The sequence below is a fragment of the Gastrolobium bilobum genome, unplaced genomic scaffold, assembly GCF_033153095.1.
Source record: "Gastrolobium bilobum isolate Gb01-03AN ecotype WA unplaced genomic scaffold, APGP_CSIRO_Gbil_v1 utg230700, whole genome shotgun sequence".
Lineage (NCBI taxonomy): Eukaryota > Viridiplantae > Streptophyta > Magnoliopsida > Fabales > Fabaceae > Gastrolobium > Gastrolobium bilobum.
The window spans coordinates 21,263-28,128 of NW_026897015.1; positions in this window are offsets into that span (position 1 = coordinate 21,263).

The following is a 6,866-nucleotide window of genomic DNA, read 5'->3' on the forward strand; positions in this document are numbered from 1 at the left end:
ACTGTCTGCACCCTTGACAATTACCAAGTGCAATGACAAAATGTCATCGACTAAAGGTGAGAGAATAAATCGACAAAATATCATGGCCTTGGGTTTTCTTGGAATAAAGGTTGGAAAAACATTGCACTGGAATCAGCCTCTTTTCAAACTATAAGCTTACTCACCTCATCTGGTAATGTTACTCGAAGGCTTTTTTTGGTGGCTAAGATTCGAGCTCTTTTGAACAAAGATTGGACTGTTACTTTGTCTCACATCTCTAGAGGTAGCAACAACCCTGCGGACTGGGTTGCAAAGAAGGCTGTGAATGATAGTCTTGGGCTCATCATAGTCTCATATCCTCACCCTGAACTTACTAATCTCATGTCTGCTGATTTGCTGGATCCAGGACAAGAGATTTCTACTACTCCCAGTCCTTTTTAGTTTCAGGCTGTTCTTTGTCCTCCTTGTATTTCTTTTCTTTAGCTTGTCTTTCGTTTTCCTTCGTTTGTGTTTTGTTTTTGGGGCTTGCCCCTTATTAATACCCAAAAAAAAATGTGAGAGAATAAATAAAGAATTTTCAGTTGAATTTCCTATGAATAATTGGCAAGAAATATTAAAGGCTAGTCATTTACATGCATTCTGATGTTAATTGCAAGCGCATAATTGAAAGAACGATATGACAGTCATTAAATAAGAGAATCCCCTCATAACCTACATAAATTTGGAATATGGTATCAATGCTGTTCTTTTGAGAGATTTCAACAGCTCTAAGACTACGAGAATACAGCCTATTAAAATAAAAATAGGATATTGTAACAACCAATTAGTGTTACTACCAATCAATTTCACCATTGGATTGATTACGTTGATTTAACGGTAATTTTATTTCCATCTTTGTATGATTATGATTTCTCATATTTAATACTTTATATTTATTTCCACCTTTGTATGATTATGATTCCCCATATTTAATGTGAAAGCATTAAATATGGAGAATCATAACCATACAAAGGTGGAAATAAATATAACCGTTGTATCAACATAATCGATCTAACGATGAAATTGATTGTTAGTAACACTAATTGATTGGTAGTAACACACCTTGTCTAGTATGCAGCTCGCTCACAACATAACACTCATGTGGCGTAGCCATGTTTTATTTAGGTAGGGCTCGGACAACGGCTATATTTGAGTAAATTTTATTTATTATATATAATTTATATAAGTAATTATAATTGGACCCTAACTAAAATTGTAAGTTGGCCCTAGTTAAATTTGTAATAGTGGTATTAGACAAAGATTTGGAGTTGTTTTGCGTGTGATAACATATTGTTTTCTTCTTAATTTCTTCTTCTTCTTCTTTCATCTTTTTTCAATTAGGGTTTTCTTCTAACTTTTTTTTCTTATTCGCACTCACCACCCGGAACCAGTCATTCTGCATGATACGATATTTAACGAATACATATTCTTGGAATATGCATTGGTAATTATATTATCCGCTGGGGAGAAAATTGATTTACATTCTTGAACCTTGTAAAAGAGAAATTATTTGTCTTTGCTGACCATAATTGTTTTTTGGGTGTTTCACACATGAGTGAAATTCATGCCCTTTTTTTGTGTGGTTGTATTTATTGTTTTATTTCTTTTTAAAAATGGAGTGTTGTTTTACGTTTACCTTTTTTTTTTTTAAAAAAAATTTAATATAGAGCTACAGTTGCTATTGGTAATGAAATTGAATTGTTTATTGGTGTTATTTGTATTTGATTTCACAACATGAATGGAAATTTTGGTGATTAATCAGTGGAAACTGTTAAAGAAAAAATCAATGAAGATATATGTATATATTTGGAGTATGAAAATTTCTTGTACATACCCATTAACAACTTTTTTATTTTTTTATTTATAAAATTTTTAAAATATATAAACACTAATTTAATGATTTGTGTTGATCTAACGTCATTTAAATGATTTTAGACATTTGTTGCTAATTGTTTCATGTTTCTTTTTAATTGTGAAGTTTGCTCTGTCCCTCTACGTTGATGTTTTCACAAGTCACGACTAGGGGTGTAAATAGGGCCAGGTTAGGCCAGGCTTTGGATTTGATATCCTAAGCCTACGTAAAATAGTTAAAGCCTATATTGGCCTATTAGCCTATTAAAGGCTTGATTTATGTGTCTGGCCTAACTTATTATAAAAAAAAAACCTAATACGGCCTGTAAAGCCTACCAAGTTGCAAACTAAATTTTATAGGCCTAAATCAAATTAAAATATAAAAGATAAAATTTCTTATTCACAAAGGTAACATGAAATAAATTTTCATTAACATCACATGAAATAATATTCATAAAGATCACATGAAAATGTTCATAAAAATCACATGAAAATTTCATAAAGGTGTATATACATATAATTTGCACTTTTTTTACTAATTTAATTTTATATTATATTTTAAATAAATATTTATTATTTGTTAAAAGTCATTATCTCATAATATGTCTTTAAGTGAATAATATATATCATAAATATTATATTATTAAAAAAACGAAAATGTTAGCTAGGATATATGTCAAATTTTTCCTAATGAATTTGTGTAATTACGATAAATATTTTGATATATCAAATTTTTTGGCCCCGGTTAAAATTAAATATTGGCTCCGTCGCTGGTTACAGCTTACTTAAAGCCAACAGATAAGGAAATGAATTTCTTTCTTTCCCTTTAATCCAAATAATAATACCCAGAAGAGAAATCATGCTCAAAATAAAAGACGTTAACCTTTTCACTTCCTCATTCTATTTTGCACAACTCCCCACCCCGACAAACAAACACACACAAAAGGGAAACTTTCGCTTGTTATGTTAAACATCCCGAAGAGAAATTCAATTATGCTTAAAATCCATGAACCCTTCTACTAATTTTGCACAGTACCTAAAAGAAACACACAAATGCAAAAGAGAAAATTGTTTTTCACCAGATGATGTATTGTTACGTCCTGTAAAAGCACAAATGATTTTCCCTTAAACATCTTTCTTTTCTCATTTGAATTTTGGCATTACTCTCACGATTTAGTTTAGGATTTCAAATAAAAAAATGTAACCTTAATATTTCATTATTGTTAATTTAAGTGCTTTGTCATTTAATGTTGATTATATCTTTTCCTTTTTATTGCTTTTGGTTTTTTTCGGTCTTTCTCGACTCTCCCAAGACCATTTTTTCTATTGCCATAACTCGAATTGGAGACCTCTAACAAAGGGACAGAGACATAAACTCTTTATCACTAGTCCTCTATTTTTTTTTTCAGTCTTTAGTTCAGGATTTCTCAAGTAAAAATTTAGCATATGTTGTTTTCAAAAAATAATTAGATAAATCAAATTTGATAGTAAAAGTTTAAAAATAATCAAACATAAAAATCAAATAAAATATAATAATGATAATAATAAAGGAATTTCAAATTTATTATCTTTTTGTTTGGTTTAATTATTATTATGTCAATAGCTATTTAATGTGTTGATGGAAAATTCTTCTAAATATTTCTCATGATATATTTTAATATCTTTTAGTTTGGGATCTTCTATTTAAAGGAATAATTTAGCCAATAGCTTGCTAATTCTTTATTTTTAATGGCGGATCATTTTGGCTGTGAAGCATAATGATTCAAATCTCTTTCAAAATCAAATATTGTGATTTATTCTCTAATTACTAATTCCACCATTGTAAACTATCAAATTATTTTTCTTAACACTAAAAGGAATAATTTAGTTGTGACAGCTTATTAGCTCCATTATTTTTTATTTTAGGGTCATTTTGGCTATGATTGTCTAATGATCCGAATCTCTTTAGAAAACTAAATTAAAATTAACAACGATAATTATATTTCTTAATTATTGATTAGTTCAAAAATGCAATATCACAGATTAATCAAGACTTATAAAAGGATTAATTGAGTTAAAACAACTTATTAATCCTGTGATTATCATTCCAGGATATTTTAGTTACGACAGATTGATGATGCGGAACATTCAAATTCAATCAAACAATTTTCCTTAAAAAAATTTCAACATTAAAATCTTCAACACACAAATATTTTCTACAATATGGCATAACTTTGAGTTTCCTATTGCATGAAAGGATATGTCAGAGCATGAACTCTCCCGTCAAGCCCAAAATGATTTTTCATAATTTAGTTTTCTTTGTAAATAAATTTTACTTGAAAAAGGGTTATGAAATATTATTGATTTGTATTTGAATCTGTACATAGGGGTCTCTATTTATAGAGACTTCTTGACCTAATTTACTGTGGCTGAAAATTGTACTTGATGATCTAAAAATAAAATGTGAGGGACCTATGAAGCTGTTATGTGATAATAAGTCCGCTATTTGTATAGCTCATAATCCAGTTCAACGTGATCGGACTAAACATATTGAGGTCGACCGCCATTTCATCAAAGAGAAACTTGATAGCGGGTTGATTACCACTTCATACATTCCCACTGGGCGTCAATTAGCTGATATATTGACAAAGGGGCTTCCTTCAGATAGATTTCAAGAACTTGCTAGCAAGCTGGGAATGATAAATATCTATTCCTCAGCTTGAGGGGGAGTGTTGTAAATAGTAATTATGTAGTCATTTATTAGTAATTAAGTAGTCATTTATTTGTATTTATTTAGTCTGTTACTTGTATATTGGGCCAAGCCCATTTGGACATACTTATACGATATGATGGGAGTATTAGAAAGGAGTTTGTATCGAACAATACGATATTGTATATTACGATACGATACGTGTGTCATACGATACAAAAATTAAATCAAAATTTATAATTTTTAATATAAAATAAATAAATAAAGATTTGATTTGCGATTTAAATTAAAAAAAATAAAAGGATCCTTTTTGGAAGGGAATGATGGATTACTTATGTCACTTATAGACGCTGATAGTGATAATAGTAATATATTAGTCTTAATGGTTGATGAATAGAAGAATAACTGGTTTGTACTTTAATTATTTATGTATTTTGCTTATTGGATCCTTTTTGGAATTTGAAATTATATGATATTAATTATATTATATATATTTAATTTATTTTTATTATATTTTTGTTTCTTACGATTCGATACGATTTAACAATTTTTCGATACAAAAAATCTGTCAAACGATACACGATACGTATTGCGATTCAACAACTTTACTTTTAAGAATTAAATTATTTGATGAATTTTTATGAAATTGATTTCTTATAAACAAATTATAAAAAATAATACAAAATTAATTCAATCAAACTGATATACATTTTAAACCTAACCATCGGATGAAACTATAAAAAAAAAAAAAAAACTAATTGTATCAGTAAACATTTTTCTTTAAAACTGTCTCAATTCAATCGACTGGGACAGTGAAACTCTAATTATTAGTAACAATTAACAATATGTTTGTCTTTTTTGTTTTTCATTTTTATAGGTGTTTGAAAATTCAAGAGTTGTGGCGCTTCTCATATCCGGCACGCTATTCTATCTTCATTATTAAAATACCACAGCACAACATGCATGTATAGAAATCACTCTCAGATACCAAACCGATTCACATTACGTGCTCAAATTTCTTGTTTTGTGGCGTTGTTTGATTCTTGGCCTTTTTGACCCTGATAGTTCGTTCATGATGGAACGATATACCAATGATGATTAACTAAGTAGTGAATTGATAGTAAAAATTTTTGGTAGTAAGAATATCTCTCCTCTTCTTTTTATGCTTTACTCACTGCAAAAGTAAAAACACCAATTTGAATGCACATCAAAGAGAGAGACCGAGACAGGTGGGGGTCTTCTGTGGGAACTTTTCTTTCTTGCTCAACAGGGCAAACCATCCAAAAAATTTATGTTCATTCAATTCCATTATCCATCTTTGACTATTCTGTACAATTATTCACCCCCACCCCTGTCAAATTTGTATCCCTCCATATGCATTTTGCATTTTTCTATTCCCTATACCCTTCTCTCCACTACCCATAATCAATCTTTCCACAATCATAACAAAAGTGAATAAAAAAAAGAATATCTCATCACATGCCCTATGATGCATTACATGTACAACTATTGTGACAATCTCTCCCCACAATAAAAACAAAAAAGCATCCGTTCCATGTCCATTTGCAATGGATATGAGAAAAATTTAGCCATCACAACAAGTAAGGTCTCCTTTCCAATCTTGGATTTAATTTTAACATCAATATCTCATATTAAACTTTAAATCACCCATGTTTGCAGCAGTAACTGATGTATCCTGATGATGATAGTTGGTTCCAATTTAATTCCAACCGTCTTTCTCCGAGCATTTCATTTGTCCTCTACAAAGATTATGTGAATGAAATCCCTAAACCTTTTGGAGTATAGCTTGGGATCAACGGCTGAGATCGAGGTTGAATCGACTTGCAGTGACTTGTATGCATGCTCTAGCTTTTTGCTAATATCATAATCTTGGAGAATGTCAATGATACCAAAGTAGAGGATTACATCCGAGATCTCACCATTACTCTCTGAAGGGGTAGAATTGCTACTTCCAGTACCTGTGTGCTGATCCAATCCAGCTTTACATACTCTCTCAGCTTTGGCAGACATGTTTGTTCCCAGCCGAGGTTTCCTAGAAATATCAAGAATCACCACATTTATGGATAAAATTAGAATTTAAATCAAATATTTACAAAATTAGGATGTAAACTAACCTATTAGGAAGAAGGCCCAAGAGAAACAAGAAAAGTAAAATTTATACCTAAATCTTGCTAAAGTAATTCTGTAATTATTAATTTTAACTGCCTCAAATTTTTCCATGAAAACTTTAGTCATTTGTGGTACATCTCATATGCCTAACAGACGGACTAAAGCTCATATTCATTAA